Raw genomic sequence first — 16599 nt, 5'->3', positions numbered from 1 at the left:
CGCCTCCGTCAGGGGCCTGAGGCCTGCGCCTAGGAAGGAGGGCCTGGGGTGGGGGTGGAGGGCGGTGGAGGGAGGTCCCGAGGGCGCAGGCCCGAGGGGTCCGATGCCCGCCCCTCACCCCCGCCCTCGCCAGAACCGTCTGGGACCTGGAGGCGAGGAACCGGCACCCGGCCCGCCCGGAGGGGTCCGGAGCCCTGACGGCAGAGCCCAGCCGCAGCGTCTGGCCTCCGAGATCCTCCACACACACACAACCCCCCCCTCCCGCCCCCCGCCCCAATCTCAGGGCGAGCCCACCCTTCCCTCTCTCTGGAGGCTTGGCCTGCAGCTCTGCCAACTGTCACAACTTTCTTTCAGACGGCTAACTTCCCGGGTGCATGGGCCCTGTGCTGGTTCGCGGGGAAGGATGGCGCTTCCGGGCCTCACTCTGGTGGGAGGCAGGTGCAGATGTGCCCTGGGTGCCCTCCAACTGCTTTGCTGGGGTAGGGGGTCTCCAGGCAACGCCCCTCCCCCAGCTCCTGGCCCAGGAGGGCAAATTTGAGAGGGGGCAGAGTCCTTTCCATTTTATTAAAGTGTGTGTATAATTCCCAGGCATGGGGCTCAGCAGTCCCACAGTGATTTCCGTACAAGGTCAAGGGTTTCTTGCCCACGCCTACCTCCTGGTGGCCTGGGGATCACTTAGGTCCCAGCAGTCCACTTATCTGGCCTCTCCTGAAAATGGTGCAGCTGCAGGTTAAGCCAGATCAGATTGAGGGATGATTTTAGGGGCAGTGCCTGTGAACCCAGCTCCATGTGGAAGATGTGGGGGCCACGAAGGCAAAGTGAACCAGATTCCACCCCTGAGGAGCCAGCTGGGAGAGAGGACATGTGCCTTCAACCCAATCCAACCCAACCAAGCTGTGTGCTGGGATATGCCGTGGGAACAGTCCCTCGGCACTGATGGGGGGGCACTAATGGCCCTGGTTGGATCCCCCCACCCCCCAACCACTTTTACTGTTTCTTGCAGTGAGCACTGCCTCACCTCTGGACACACATTGCTTCCCCAGCAGCTCAGATCCCAGTGAGGACAAACAGCCGTTCCCCTCGCTCCTCCTACCAGAACTGCTTTTTAAACTCTACCCAGTGGCTCCAGCCACCGCATGGACCTGGGGGCACATATACTGGGCAGAGAATGTCAGGACCAGCCCAGGTCATCTGCATGGCTGCCAGCAAAGTTCAGAAATCCCACAGTAGATCGTGTCTGTCATGGGTGCAGGCACAGGAAATCATCACATGGCGGGCCTGGTGTTTCCATAGGCTTCTAGAAGGGCAGATGTTGGCTGGCACCAAACGGGTATCCACCTGCGGCCAGAGCTCCCAGGGCAGAAGACATGCGGAAGCCAGAAGATGCACGCCTGGACTCCATGGTCAAGTCTAGCAGCAGAGCCCTGAGCCACGGTGGTCTGTGAGGGTTTGACCTGGTGAGGTCGTTGGGAAAACCCAGCGCCCCCCCCCCGCCGGGTGATCAACGGGCAGAGTGCAGAGCTTGGACCAAAGGGAAAGAGGACGAGCCGGTCAGGAAGCCTTGGGTCGGCAGGCAGCTGTGGCCAGCCTGAGGGACACTGCAGGGGCAGCTGGCTCAGCCCGGGGACTAGGCAGGACTCAGGGAGGGTCTGCGTGTCTCCTGCTCAAGGTCCTTCCTTCACTTCTCACCGGCTTATCCTCGTTCATGCTTAAAAGGGCAGTGGGACCATGTCAAGAGCTGGTCACTCAGGTGGGGTCCCAGCTCTGCCCTCCCGGCCATCTGATGGCACCAAGTGACCCCACGACTCCGCAGCCCCAAGGTGCAGAGCAGGACTGTGCCCGTGCCGCACCTGGCACCACATCAGCACCGACGACACGCCAGCTCCCAGCTCCTGCCATGTCCTTTCAGAGAGCAAGCCCCCCCACCTGAGCCCCCAGCCCGGCCCCCTGTGCCTCCTGTCCCTGCACAGACTTGCCCTGTCACGTGTCCCCAGGCTGGTCCTGGTGGCAGAAGGGATGAAGCAAGCAAGCTCTTACCCGCAAATGTCCTCTGTGAGCCTCTGAATCATCATTCTTGAAACTTTGTCTTGGAATTTGCTCTGTTGGCCCCCAGTTGAGTGTGTCCAGCAGGGAGGCTCAGGCCGGGATTGGGGGGGGGGGGAGGCGGGTGGTCTGAGGAACGTCACTTCCCTGGGAATGTTCCTGAGTTCAGCTGGCTCACACATGGATCAGATTTGGGCCCAACATCCTCTGCCAGGGAAAATAGAAACCATGAAAAAAATGAGAAAGGAATAGAGAGAAGCTTTTCCTCAGCCACAGTGAGTCACCAACAGGAACATGAGCAAAAAGCCTCGTGGGGAGCTGGGCAGGGTGGGGCAGGGAGTTGGGGGCCCTCGACCCCCAAGCGTCTGGCCAGGTGGAGAGGAGGGGGTGAGTGTCTTCCATGCCAGACCAGTACCCTCCAACCCTGCTCAGTGGGCAGGGCTGGGACCCCACTTAACTTTAAGACTCACACCCAGGAAGTCCCTAAACCCGGGCCCAGGTTCCACCTGGGGGGCAGGGAGGCAGCACAAGGCCTGCAGTGGCTGCCACTCACCCTTCCAGGGTCCAGCGCCCCTGCTCCTGGGCAGGGCATTCATATCCGTGTCCAGGGGCTCTCGTGAGCTAGTCTGGGGGTCTGCCGGGCACCCTGGCTTCTGAACCTCCATGTCCAGCTTCCTACGAGAGGCCCCAGCCTTCCCCCTCACTCCCAGGGAGGGTCTGCCCAAGGGGCCACAGCAGGACTGGGCTCGACAGGGAAGAGGGTGACATCTCCCTGGGGGGGGGGGGCCTACCCTCGCTGCCTCCGGAGAGAGAAAGGAGAGCTCTTAGGGATCCTGTGGGCTGGGGTGGGGGGGTCCATGGAGCTCCCCTGCAGCCACGTGAGGGTGAGGCCGGGCATGGCCAGGCTGGGGTCGGTCCTGTGTGGCCCTGGGAGCCGAAGTGCACTGCTGAGGGCTACTGAGAACCACGCCTCAAGGGCTGCCAGCCAGGGTAGGTTCTCTGGAGAGACAGCCCGAGGGGTGCCCCAGCCAGGGTCAGGAACAGGGGCCCTCAGGGCAGCAGTGAGGCCCACCTGAGAGGAGTGGGTGGGTGGGGCAGACACCCTGCAGGCTGCAGTGGAGGCGGGGGGGGGGGGGGGGAGACGTGTGGGCAGAGCTGTCCCCTGTGGGGGATGCCACGGCTACTTTGCCCCATTCAGTAGTGCCCTGTCCCCCCAGCAGGGTGCGGTGTGAGCCACAAACTCCCACATTGGAGGAGGCGAGGAGGCGGAGAACAGGAAAGAAAGAATGGAACCCTCTTTCCCATCTTGTGAGGTCAGCCCCACAGGGGTGGGGAGGGAAATGGAAGCTTTGATCTGGGTCCGAAGGGATTGGCCTGGGACAGGAGGGAGAGGAGATTTCCCAGGAGTCAGTCTTAGGCCTGTGACCTTGAACACTTGGGTTGACTAGTCTGCAAGAGGAGGGTGGCTCCAGGACCACCAGGGACCCCTCCCCCAACAGGAAGGGAGTCCCATTGGGGACGGTCCCCAAGGAGCAGGGTTAGCATCTGTGTTTGCAGCTCGGACAGCTAGGGCCTTGAGGCAGGGCTGGCCTGGGCCTTGAGAAGCATGAGGGTCAGTCCCATCCTGGGGCGCCCTGGGTGACCTTGGCTCGGTTCCCCCCCCCACACCTCAGGGTTCCTTCTTTCCAAATGTGGGTCATCCACATAAGCACTAATTTTGCACATCTAGGTAATGGGGGGGCATGGTGTGGGGGTCAGGGGACCTGGGGGGACAGGAAGGAGGCCCTTTACTGGCCCTTCTGGGGAAGAGCCAACCTCTGGGCCAAAAGACAATCTCAGGCCAGGCAGCCACCCCAGCAGGGGACTGCCTCCCCCATTTTGCTGCGGCTGGAAAGTGCACCATCTCATTGCCCTCCGACCCCCAGTCTCCAGACCACAGCTGCCACCCCCCTGGTGCCAGCACCCTCACTTTTGGGTCCCCAGGCCTCCGTGGCATGGGTCCCTGACTGTGGCTCACTGGTTCCCTAAGCAGGCCCTTATGGAGCACTCAGCCTCAGTGTGGCCCAGAGAGCCATGGGGTAGCCTTCCTCTGAGACAGTCTGGAGGGAAGGGCAAGTCAGTGACCGAACTCCCAGAGGACAGAGGGCAGAGGAGGGCAGTGACCTGCCGGGAAGTAGCGTCCTGCTCTGTGGAAGAAAAGGCGGGTCGGGGGGAAGACTCTACCCCCACCCTGGGACGCCCCCATCAGTCACCCACGACTCAGGTGCTGGCGTGTGGACAGCAGATGGGGCAGCGGTTTATGCTCTCTCTATGTGGGCTCTGGAGCCTCTGGCACGAGGCTATGGGGCCATGGAGGCCCTGGCTCCTCTGCTGAGGCCCAAGTGTCACCAACAGACACCTAGTGACCCAGCCTGGGCAGAGGTGGGAAATTCACCACCAGCAGCACCAGTGCGCCCAGGGTGTAGATGGGGCAGCACAGAACACAGGGGCCAGGACAAGCAGGAGGGCTGAGCCTGGGAGGCTCCTGGGTCCTCTGAGGAAGCAGCTCAGATATGGAAGGCTGGGCCTCGGGGGGAACAGAGCCAGAGTTCAGATATGGCCGAGTGGGGCCTTCTGAGGGGCCTTCCTCCATGGCCCCGTTGGCCAGCCTACCTCAGATGGCAGGAAGGCTGGGCTCTGGACGGCAGGCCGAGGCATCAGTCTCCAGACCCTCTCTGTCTCCTAGAGCCCTGGGTCTGTCTCCAGGGACTGAGGGAGGAGGACCCAGGTCCACCAGGTCCTTCCACTCCTCTCTTTCTGGAGAGGCCCCCAGAAGTGCCCCCTTGTCTGCAGTCTGGATGTCACCAGGAGGGCTAGGCTGGTTGGGCCTGCAAGAAGGGTGGTTTCCAGAGCCACGGGGCCTGGGGTCTCGCAGACGGAGCCTAGCCATCCACACAACTGGAAGAACAATCTCCTGGGTTTCTGACAACTTGAAAACCACATGTGATTTTCCACCGTCCGGTGTCCCTGCCCAGTTTGCTGGGCCAGCACTGCTGAGTGAGCAGAGTTCACCCGGATTCCTTCCACTCACCGCAGGGCCCAGCCCCTGGGGAAACGGGGGTCACCGCAGCCGCGGGGGCGCTGCTGGCCGGCTGGGGGCAGGCTTCCAGTGCCCTGAGTCTCTTCCACACTGGGAGGACAGTGTGTAGCCAAACAGGGTCACAACTGGCCAGTGTCGTTCCCAGGGGAACAGGGGTTGTTCAGTTCCAAACTCCTTTTTAAAAATATTTATTTATGTTTGAGACAGAGAGTGTGAGCGGGGGAGGGGTATAGAGAGGGTGGGGGACAGAGGATCTGAAGCAGGCTCCAGGCTTTGTGCTGAGAGCGGACAGCCCGATACAGGACTCGAACTCATGAACCACAAGATTATGACCTGAGCTGAAGTCTGACGCTTAACCGACTGAGCCACCCAGGAGCCTCCAAAAGAACTCCTAATGGCCTGAAGATATAGATGTCACAGTATTCAAGGAAAACACAGGAATCTGTGTTTATATCCCTCTTGGAAGAAACCTCTCAGGAGAAACAGTAGATGGAAATCTCAAGAATGTCGGCTGGATAGAAGTTTTAGCTTTCTGTTCAAAACATACTGAAAATTAAATCAAAAGACAAAACGCTGGGGAAGGACCTACATCCCCAGACAGCATTTTAGGGGCCCATTGTGACCCCAGAGGTGCTCTCTGAGCCTCAGTTTCTCTGTTCTGGACAATGGGGTGATGACGGCATGGCTGCCTCACGACAAGGGCACACGGACTCCCGCAGGTGACTCTAGAAAGCTCTGCCCAAAAAACAGTGTCTTTGATAAAACAAAGCTGTTAAAGAAAATTATTTACATTTTAAACCAGTTTGACTTTGTCTCCACTTTTTAAAGTCAGTGATGAGACACAATCAGGCACTTCACTAAAGTAGAAACGTAAGTGGCCAGTGAATAGACACAAAAATGTTGACCTCATGAAAAATCATGAAAATGCCGACTAAAATGTGCTCACTGCTGTCTTTCCCATTATAAAATTCTCATTGACTTAACACCTCCTAGGAAGACTCGGGGCGCTGTCACTCAGAATCCTGTGGCTGCAAAGAGCAGAAAGCCATGGTGACTGCTAACCATGTGTCACTGGTGGGGCCGGGGGTGCCCAGGGAGCTGGTTAGATGTCCTCTGGTCAGACGTGCCTGCATCTGGATCAGTGTGCCGAGAAAAGCAGACGGTGCTCCCCCAAGCAGGTGGACCCCTGTCTCTGCTTGAGCCGAGATGGAATCTTCTCCTGCCTGTCCTGGTACATCATTTCCCCAGCTTCTCAGACCTTCGGGTGTGGACCGAACTGCAGTCCCCACTTCCTGGGCCTCCAGCTGTCAGACGGCAATATTCTCAGCCTCCATAACTCCATGTGCCAAACCTGCATGATAGATCCGTCTCTCTATGTATATTATATGTCTACACAGGTATATTTTACCTATCTATCTACCCATATATTTATACATACACACAAATGTATCCTATGGGTTCTGTTTCCCTGGAGAACCCTGGCTGATGCACCTTCTACAGCAGCTGAGCCCTGACAGGCCACCCCAGAGACACCTGTGTCATCAGCTTTCACTGTCCCCCCAGGCCCCTCCACACCCCAGAACTTGAGCTCACTAGGTGTCCCAGAAAGGGCCGGGACCCCGTGACCGGACTCTAACCTACCCCTTGTTCCAATGAGACACAACCAGAAGGTCAGCCATGTGCACACCACACATGACTGCACCTGTCCACCTGTGCAAGGGCAGGGTTGGGCAGGCCCCCGGATTGTCTTCTCAGGAAATTGGATGCCGGCCTCACAAATGAGTGTGTGCCCCTGTATCCCGCCCAGAATGTTTCCTGCCCTGACATGCGCTGTGGCTGCGAAGGAGGTGTCCTGTGGCCCTGAAGTTGACAGGCCTGACAGGCCCAGCCTGTCCACAGGGACTTCAGGGAGCAAGGTATTGCATTAGCCCCTGAGACACCCTCCCCTGACCCCACAGTCTAATTCAACATGTCCCTGATTTTAGTAGGAGAATATGCTACCAGCATGGGGCATGTTCTGTCCTGGGGATGTATTTGCTGTTCCTTCTATTTGCACACCTTTTCCTCAAACATCACTACTTTCACAAAGACCCCTACTCACTGCGGCTTCCCCCACTGCCCTGCGTAGAGCTTCAGCCCCCTACATCTGCCGAAACAACCCACCTGACGACTTCCCCCCCACTTCATGTCTGACGTATGGACCCATTGGGCTATCCCGACAGCATTGGTGGCTCTGACTGAGTGGCCTTCCTGTGCTGATGCCCTTTGCCCTGTAACTTTGTAGGACACTCACAGGCTTGGCCACATGGCTATTCTGCCCAGTGGCACAGGGACAGACCCGGTTCAAGGAGAGGCTTGAAGAAGCACTTGCAATGTCCCCCGCCCCCTCCCCCCAACCTCCCAGAGCTGTGGGGGCCCACCTGGGCCAGCTGGCTAGAGGACAGGCCACTGGACCAAGCTGAGCCCCTATGAGGCCGGCACCCTGCCAGGGGTACCATGAGGGCAACCATGGGACCACCAAACCGGGCTCAGACAGGAGTGTGAGCTAATACATGTGATTGTTTCTATCTGCTGAGCTGGGTGGTTGGTCGCTGGGCAAGAGCTGACACTTACCTCGTGTGTTTATTTTCTGTCCCCGACTATCTGTCCCTGACCAGCAATGCTGGCTTCACAAGGCCAGGGTTTGGAGGCTGTGACATTTATTTCTGCATCTTCCTGTTTAGAGGAATGCCTGGCACATGAGGCCGTGAGTGAATATCTGCTAAAGGTCTGAATACACCACAAACACCTTCACAGGATCCTGTAGGCCGGGCGGCAGAGTGCCCGTGAGAACGGCCGTGTGGCTGTGGCTGGTGCCCCCCACGAGCACCGGGGTCCAGAGAACCACCGTAGGTCCCGTCTGTGAGCGTCACGATGAAGAATAGCCAAGAGTCCCCTTCGTCTTCTGGAAGGGTAACAAACCCCGACTAATCATAACTGAGCACTCTAATTAAAGTGACACCCACGTGCTGGAGCACTCTGATGGCTTAGGCCAACGTCCGGGAGAAGACACTGCATCAGGCACTGACTGCATCATTTCTGGAAAAGATACAAAGTCTCCAAAATGTAAAATCTGCTTGAACAATAGGATTTAAGAGCTCCATAACATACCAAGTAAAACTTTAATAAAAAAAAAAAAAAAAAACCAAAACCACTCAGTCTAATACTTAGGTTTGAATATTCTCAGGAAGCACAGAGGGCCCTTGTGTCCCAGTGGAGTGACACAGGGACGATTGATCGACCCTTTGTAACCTGCAACTTCCACTTATACAAAACGGGCTTTTCCATCAAGACAGGGTCATATACGAGTGATGGAAAACCCAATGATGGCTAACATAAGATAGAAAGTTATTTTCCCACATACACAAATCAGAGGTAAGCAGTCCAGAGCTGGCATAGCAGCCTGACAACAATCAGAAATTCCTGCTCCTCTCCTCTCATTATTCCCCCATTCTCAACTTATGGCTTCCATATCTTGGTGCAAAATAGCTGCTTGAGATCCAACCATCATTACATCATCCCAGGCAGTAGAAAGGAAGAAAGAAATAGTAGAGCGCAACTTTTTCCTTGAAGAACATTTTCTACAAGCTCACACAAATCTCCAAGTTGATTCCATTGACCTTGGCCTGAACTCAGTCACAGGCCGTAGCTACAAGGGAAGCTGAGAAGTGTAGTCTTTTTCCGATGGCCTCGTACTAGTGAAATTTCAGGAGTCCTATTACTGAACAAGAAGGAGATAATAGATGTTGAGGAATAAGTAACAGTCTTTGCTGCAGATGATATTCTGAGTCTGGAGAGATTACCAAACTCTTAGGAAGGTATGAAAACACTCAGTCTGGTGGAGGAAGATGTCAAAGCTGAAATCTGTGGGGCACCTGGGTGGCTCAGTCGGTTGAGTGTCCAACTTCGGCTCAGGTCATGCACAGTTCATGGGTTCAACCCCGCGTTGGGCTCTGTGCTGACAGCTCAGAGCCTGGAGCCTGCTTCGGATTCTGTGTCTCCCTCTCTCTCTGCCCCCCACCTGCTTGTGCTCTGTCTCTCTCTCTCAAAAATAAGTAAATGCTTAAAAAAAAAAAAAGTTGAAATCCCAGGACAAAATAAGAAACACACTATGGCATTAGCAATTTTGTAATCAGCTTGTGGCTAAGGTATTCATATTCTTGCCTGTGTGTCTACAGATCTGTACCAAAGCCCAGCCAATGAAAACCAGAAGTGCAAACCAGCTCCAACGGAGGAGGGGGGCCCTCAGCAGGCGTTCACCCCAGTTCCACAGCTCCAGCTGTCCGAGGGGTTCCGGAATGCTCCCAGGGCCTCTGTGGCACCCTGAGTCCTGAGAGCTAACACCAGCACCTGCTCTGTCTCTAGCCCCTCCTGACAGCCAAGCTTCTCAGCCTCTTTTTCCTCCTTCCTCGGTCCCAGGCTGCTGCACCTAGGCCTGGCACTCTTACCAAACCCCAGGGACTGCCCAGGGCCATCACACTCCTTTTGGGAACTCCTTCTCCTGGACAGGATTGCCCTGTCCAGTCTGTTAGGGTCGCCCAGACTTCCGGGCTGGCTCCTTCTGCCCTTCCCCCACTTCTGCGCTGGGGCCTTTACAAAAATGTCCCCCACCCAGTCCACACCACGTAGGCCCAGGACTTCCTCCTCTCAAATCACCTACCCCCAGTCCTGTGCTGGAGTTCAGCTCCAGCAGGTCCAGGGGTTCCAGAAGGATGAACAGCATTGGGGAAAATAACAATGGACACAGACAACAACAGTGTGTTAGACTGGCCGCTTTATTGTGGCAAATGTGGCATTATATTTGTTAGCAGTTTCCTTGTAGCATGCGTCATCTACATCTATGTTTCTCGGCATTACCTAATTCTAAAAACGTTCCTTTGTGTAATCACCCATTAAGGAACAATATAGTTATTTTCTTGTAACGTTCCCTCCTGCCCTTTTGCTTATTGATTAATTTCTTCATATTTATTTTCATTATGTATCTACGTTTGTAACTGGTGGGTGGAGGTCTGAGAGAGGCCCATAGGACGAGTCTGTAGAGAGGAGTGGAGGGGTAGGCCAGGGTTGGAGTCTGTAGAGAGGAGTGGAGGGGTAGGCCAGGGTTGGGGCCACGCCCTGTGGACAGCTGGTCACACAGGCCTGAGCACAGGGGCATGAATGAGGCTCTGTGGATTTGGGGGTGACTAATGGGGGAGGGGAAGGTCAGACGCACCCAGTGAGGGTGGAGAGAAGTAACCCTACCCCATCCAGGTTGATGTGGGGGTCAGATGTGATGCGGAGGTGGTCACTTGACCCTGTTCCCCCTTGAGATGTCACTTCCTGGAATGAGTGCTCTTGAGGGGGCAGGACCCCCAGTGCTAGTGCTGAGCTGGACATCAGGAGGTCCCGTCAACCTTGCTGCTGGGTCTGCAATTCTGCCAGCTTGGAGTCATCAGAAACGGGGGTGGGGATGGTGATGTCTCAGAATGTCTGGTGCCCCTGCCCACCCGACCCCTGCCCCACCCCTGCACCCCAGCGGGCTCGGCATCCCCACTTGGCAAAGTTGCAACTCCTCGCGGCCGCTGGCTGCGGATGTACTGAACACCCTTCTTATTTCCAAGTTCCTTATCATGCAAGTGGTGGGTGCTCATTGTAGAAAAATCAGAAAATACAAATAGGCAGATAGAGCAAAGTGAGTACGGTAGGTCTTACTGAATGTAACCCACTTCCCAGAGAGAACCAGTAACAGTTTGTTACATAACCATCCGGGATTCTAGGAAGCACACAGCCTGGGGGTGTCCGTGATGGAGACAGGCTTCTTGGGTCACATCTGTGAAATAATGGAAAATACGCATATGGGTGTCTGCCCCCACTTCCTGATACAGAGCTCCCAAAGCCGTTGTAATTTCCTAAGTGACGAGAGCACTGGGCACATGTTTTGTCCCAATATTCGGTCTCTGATCCCATCCCAGACACAGTTCCTAAATCTCTTGGAATTTCCTGGGTGAAGGGAATGTCTTTTGTTCTAAGAGGAGAGTGTGGTTGGCTTCAGGGGGGTGGTCACCAGAAGGATTCAGCCATGATTAGGAGCCTGGAGCATTCTGCCTCACTCCCATCCTCCAGGGAAGGGAGAGGGGCTGGTGGTTTGGTCAATGATGGACCCTGCCCCCGAGAGGAGGCCCCCATAAAATCCCTGAAGTACAGGGTTCAGAGACCTTGCCATGGCGCACTCCATCTCCGTGGGGCAGGAATCACCTGTGCCCCGCACCCTTCTGGATCTTGTCCTGTGTGACTCTTCATCTACCCGCTCATTCCTATCCCTTAATATCCTCTGTAAAAAGCACTCTAGGAGGCAGACTGTTTTCCTGAGTCCTGTGAGCTGCTCTAACACATGATTGAATCAAGGAGGGCTTCCAGGGAACCCCGATTTGCAGCCAGTCAGTCAAAGACACAGAAGCACCGGGACTGCAGGTTGGCAGAAGTGGAGCAGTGGCCGAGCCCTTGACCCACAGGATCTGTGCCAACTGCAGTCGGTGTCAGAACCGAACTGGACCTCAGGACAGCAGCTGGTGTCAGAGAACTGCTCAGTGTGGGTTCAGAAGTTGTGTGACAGTAAAGGAGACACAGGAGTATTTTTCCAACACAACATCCCAACACTGCCATTCACTAGCTGTGCAAATGCAGGCAAGTTACTTGGCCTCTCTGTGTCTCTGTTTCCTCCATAGCAAGTGGGAACATGAAGGTCATCCACTGACAGGAATGTCCTGGGCGTCGACGAGCTAACATGTGTAAAGAGCTTAGGATGTGGGCGCCTCCGTGTCTCAGTCGTTTGGACGTCTGATTCTTCATCTCAGCTCACGTCATGATCTCATGATTTGTGAGATCGAGCCCCATGTTGGGCTCTGTGCAGACAGTGTGGATTGGGATTCTCTCTCTCTCTCTCTCTCTCTCTCTCTCTCTCTCTCTCTCTCCCCCTGTCTCTCTGCCCTTCCCCTGTTCATGTGCTCTCTCTCAAAATAAACTTAAAAAAAAAAAGAGCTTAAGACAGTGCCTGGAAGAGACTGTATGTACATATGCTTAAAAAAACATTTTATTATTAAAATTTCAGGGGCGCCTGGGTGGCGCAGTCGGTTAAGCGTCCGACTTCAGCCAGGTCACGATCTCGCGGTCCGGGAGTTCGAGCCCCGCGTCAGGCTCTGGGCTGATGGCTCAGAGCCTGGAGCCTGTTTCCGATTCTGTGTCTCCCTCTCTCTCTGCCCCTCCCCCGTTCATGCTCTGTCTCGCTCTGTCCCAAAAATAAATAAAAAACGTTGAAAAAAAAATTAAAAAAAATAAAATAAAATTTCAAACATATGCACCAGTGGAGAGTCGATGAGCTGAACTTCCTTCCATCACCGGCATCTAAGTTATCAGTTCATGGCGCCGTCTTGTTTCACAGTGTCCCATGCTTTCCTCTACCCCAGCATCATTTGAAGCAAATCCCAGACATCATGTGATTTCAGCAGGAAACATTTTATTGTGCATTTCTAAATGAAAGGGCTCCCTCTGCCTCTCTCTGTTCCACATCACCGGGGTCACCATTGACCACAATTCCGTTAAGCACTCAGAGCTAGGATCAGTCAGCGCGCACTTCCCGAGCTGCTTCCCGAATTCTGCTGTCTATGCTGGTTTATTTGAACTGGGATCCCGATAAAGCCCACATGCTGTGATTGATTGAACACGTCAGCTCTCACTGAGTCTGCACATCACCTGATGCAGGAGGGCGCTTCATCGCTGACGTGTACAAACCAGGAAACAGGCTGGTAAAAGCCGCCCAAATACCTGGCAACAAAGCCAAGCACGAGCTTGAAGTGGGTGGAAGACAGAGGACATCTGGGGGAGGTGAGGGCAGGCCTAGCCCCACTCCCCACGGGAGCTGCTGGGTCAGGCCCGCAGCAAACCGTGACACCCCCGATTCTCGCCTCAGGTGAACTTGCTCAGCACCTGGCCTTCTCCCCGTGCCCTGGGGACAGGCTCCCCCCTCCACTGTGAAGGCCCCTCCCCACCGCTGCCCCCCCCAGCCGCTAGACAATCCGGCCAGACTGGCCGGCCCGGGGCTCTCCTTGAAGCCAGTACTCTGGAAACCCCCATTTTCATATCTTTGTTTTACTGCAATGATAACAGTAGTAAATGGGAAAATATCTAAATAAAGGACATTGGTTCTGTTAACCTCAATGATACACACTGACAGTTATTGGGGAGCCTGGGTGGCTCAGTCGGTTGGGAATCCTACTTCGGCTCAGGTCATGATCTCGCGGTGGGTGGGTTTGAGCCCCATGTCGGGCTCTGTGCTGACAGCTCAGAGCCTGGAGCCTGCTCCGTATTCTGTGTCTGCCTTTCTCTCTGCCCCTCCCCAGCTCACGGTCTGTTATCTCTGTCTCTCAAAAATAAATAAATGTTAAAAAAACAACAACAACAAAAACCCCACTGATAGTTATTTCTTTTACCAGGAACAGAGGGGTTTACTCAGGAGTAAAGGAGGATTACAACCCGGGACAAACAGGTTGTGGCTAAACCGGGGCAAGTGGGGGGAACAGGGGAGAAAAGGAGAAAGTTGGGAGGGGCCGTTCCAAGGAACAGTGTGTGGAGGAGACTTCCAGTGGCCAGTGTGGTGGCTTCTTGCTGACGGAGCTGCTGGCAGGAGGTGGGGGCAGTGCCCACTGCAGGGGTAGTGGGAGCATGACCACGTGCAAGGTCACATCCAGGTAAGGTCAAGGTCAGCTCTTCCTGGCGGTCTGCAGTCGACCTCGGGCTGCGAGCTCCCCCTGCCTGAACCTCCCCGCCCACCCCAGTGAGGTTTCCCGTTACTGACTTTCAGTCACATCCATTCAAGAATGTAGTAACGTCATATTCTGTCCTAATATAAATGGAATAGTCTGTAGTGGGAAGAGATGATTTTGTTAACTTATGATGGAGTTTGGGTCAGCAAACACCCCTCTTCTCATAAGCCTTGGGACCCCCTAGCTCCCCACTGTTGGCAACCAAGTGGAGCCAGGACTGGTTGGCCAGCTGAACCCAAAGAACTTCACTGAAGGACATGCCTCTTCTCTGTCATTCTCAGGCCACGTTCCCGTGGTGAGGGGAGTCAGGAGCTATCCTCTTCCCTCTGGCCGTGTCTTTCTGCTCCAGATCCTGACCTTCCAGTCTCCCCACCTCTTTCTTATACCAAGCCTGTCTAGGTCCCCCCCCACCCCCAAATTCACATGTTGGAACCCTGGTTTTAGGAGGTGGGTCTTGAGAGGTAATTAGGTCATGAGGGTACAGCCTCCTGGATGGGATCAGGGCCCTTGTGAAAGAGCTGCCGTGTGTGACCCCTTCCACCCTGTGAGACCACAGCAAGAAGTCCGCAACCCTCCGCAGCCTCCCGAACCGTGAGAAGTAAATATCTGTTGTTTATAAGCCTCCAGTGCGTGGATTCACTATAGTTGTCCAAACGGGCTAAGATGCCATCCAATCAGCAACCCACCTCCTCCTGCAAAGGCAGTATGGTTCCTCAAAAATAAAGCATCTTTATTATACAAACTTCCAGGCCCTTGGCAAGCCACAGCACCTAACACTAGCCCATCTATTCCTATCAGAAACCAAATCCCGTAGCTCTGATAGATCTCTGCAGCTCAGCAAGGTTGATCACGGAGCCCCAGCAGCAGAGTCCAGAGCTGACCTAGGTCAGAGCTGTGGACTCAGGCAGCAGGGTAAATGGTGGCCATCTGCCCCCCTCCCCCCGCCCCATTCACATCCACCTGGAACCTCAGAATGTGACCTTATTTGGAATAAGCGTCTTTGCAGATGTAATTAAGATAAGACATTTCAAGACAAGGTCATCCTGAGTTAGGGTGGGCTTTAAGTTCAATGACTGGGGCCTTTTTAAGAAAAGAGGAGAGGACTGTTGGGGTGGCGGGGAGCGGGGGGAAGGGCAGGCAGCCACTGGAGGGACCAGCCACGGGCCCAGACCTGCCCGGACCCTCTCTGTGAGGCAGGAAGCACCCTCCCCTAGAGCCTGCAGGGGAAGCACGGCTGTCGACCTTAGAACTCTGGCCTCCGGAGCTGGGAGAGAAGAAATTTCTGGTGTTTGAAGCCACTCAGTTTGTTGTGGTTTATTACGGCAGTGCCAGGATGGAAAAACACAGGGTGCTATGAACTGAATTGTCTCCCTCGCCTCCCTCAAATTTCTATGTGGCAATCCAAACCGTCAATGTAGTATCTCCAATATTTGGAGATAACAGGGCTTTTAGGAGGTAATAATGTCAAATGGGGTCATGAGGGTAGGGTCCTGTTTTGATGGGATTAGTGGCAAGGGGCGAGGCAGAGATCTCTCTCTTACCGTCTCTCCATAGCACACGAAGAGGCCACATGAGCCAAGAGAGGATGCCTCAGGACGGAGTCTACCTGCCTGCACTTTGACTTGGACTTCGGGTCTCCAGACTGTGAGGAGTAAGTTGCTGTTATTCAAGCCTCCAGTGTGGTGTTCCGTTGTGTCAGCCTGAGCTGACTGCCACACCAGGTACCCCAAGCCCATGGTGATGTGGAGGGAGCAAAGGAAGGCCCCTGGCTAGCACTAGTGGCTGGAGTGTCAGCAGCCTGACCACATGCTCTCTGGAATGCTGCTGGCAGGCAGCCCCCAAAACACAGGAACCCGAAGGAGTGGTGGCCCCCTGAGCCAGGGCAGAGTCCTGGCCCCAGAGGCCAAGGACAGGTGCAAATAGCACCAAAGTGAACTTTTGAAAAGGTCCACAGGGAGGTTTGGAAGATCCTCCCAGGGACCTCTCTGAGCTGGAGGTGGAAACCGGAAATAGCTAGATGAGATTCATCTTAGAAAAATGCAAGCTCACATATCTGGGCAAAACTAATCCACATCACAGTATGAGACAGCCGCGGTATAGGGGCGGGTGGGAGCATCGATCCCCAGGGCAGCTGCAAGGGCCCAAGCAAGAGGTCATCTGTGCAGCCTGACTTTTTGAGGGGTGGTCTCGGCATGGGGAAAGTCCCTGAGGCTAGGGACTTAGGGGTCTGGCAACCCCAAGGCACGTTTATTGGAAGTAGAGGGCTGAAGCTTCCATTTCCCAGAGGGCCAGATGGCGACCTGATGGTCCACAGTGTTGTGGAGAGGAGCACCCCACCCAGCAGTGTTGTGGCCTCGCCCACTGGTGCCCAACCTCCACTCAGTGGGCACAGAGGGTTCCCCTCCCTGATCCTCCCTGGGTGTGGGAAGGCCCATGTTCCTCCGTTTTGCAAGTTGCCCTGTGTTTTAAGCATTCAGGTGTGATGGGTCATTAGAAGTTAGAGACACAGGACACAAGAGGAAAGGAAATTGTTCTAGGGGAGAGATGGCTGCTCCCTGAGGAGAGGCAGGACCCACATGTGGGGAACGAGGCTCTGACCCCTTACACAGGCCCTGGGAGCTCCTCCTTCCCTGCTGGCCA

At 55.2% G+C, this 16599-nt stretch overlaps 1 long non-coding RNA gene across 1 annotated transcript; it reads right to left on the bottom strand.

Annotated features, from left to right (window-relative positions):
• Positions 1-545: 545 nt before the first annotated feature.
• LOC115500143 lies at positions 546-2102 on the bottom strand. The gene is made up of 2 exons (XR_003964409.1): positions 2038-2102; positions 546-1424 (listed from the first exon to the last, which is right to left on the bottom strand). It is a non-coding gene; the product is annotated as an uncharacterized LOC115500143 (long non-coding RNA).
• Between the last annotated feature and the right edge of the window lie 14497 nt (positions 2103-16599).

The sequence above is a fragment of the Lynx canadensis genome, chromosome A2 (genome assembly GCF_007474595.2).
Source record: "Lynx canadensis isolate LIC74 chromosome A2, mLynCan4.pri.v2, whole genome shotgun sequence".
Lineage (NCBI taxonomy): Eukaryota > Metazoa > Chordata > Mammalia > Carnivora > Felidae > Lynx > Lynx canadensis.
Note: the sequence above shows the minus strand (reverse complement) of the source record. Positions and strands in the feature narration are given on the sequence as shown.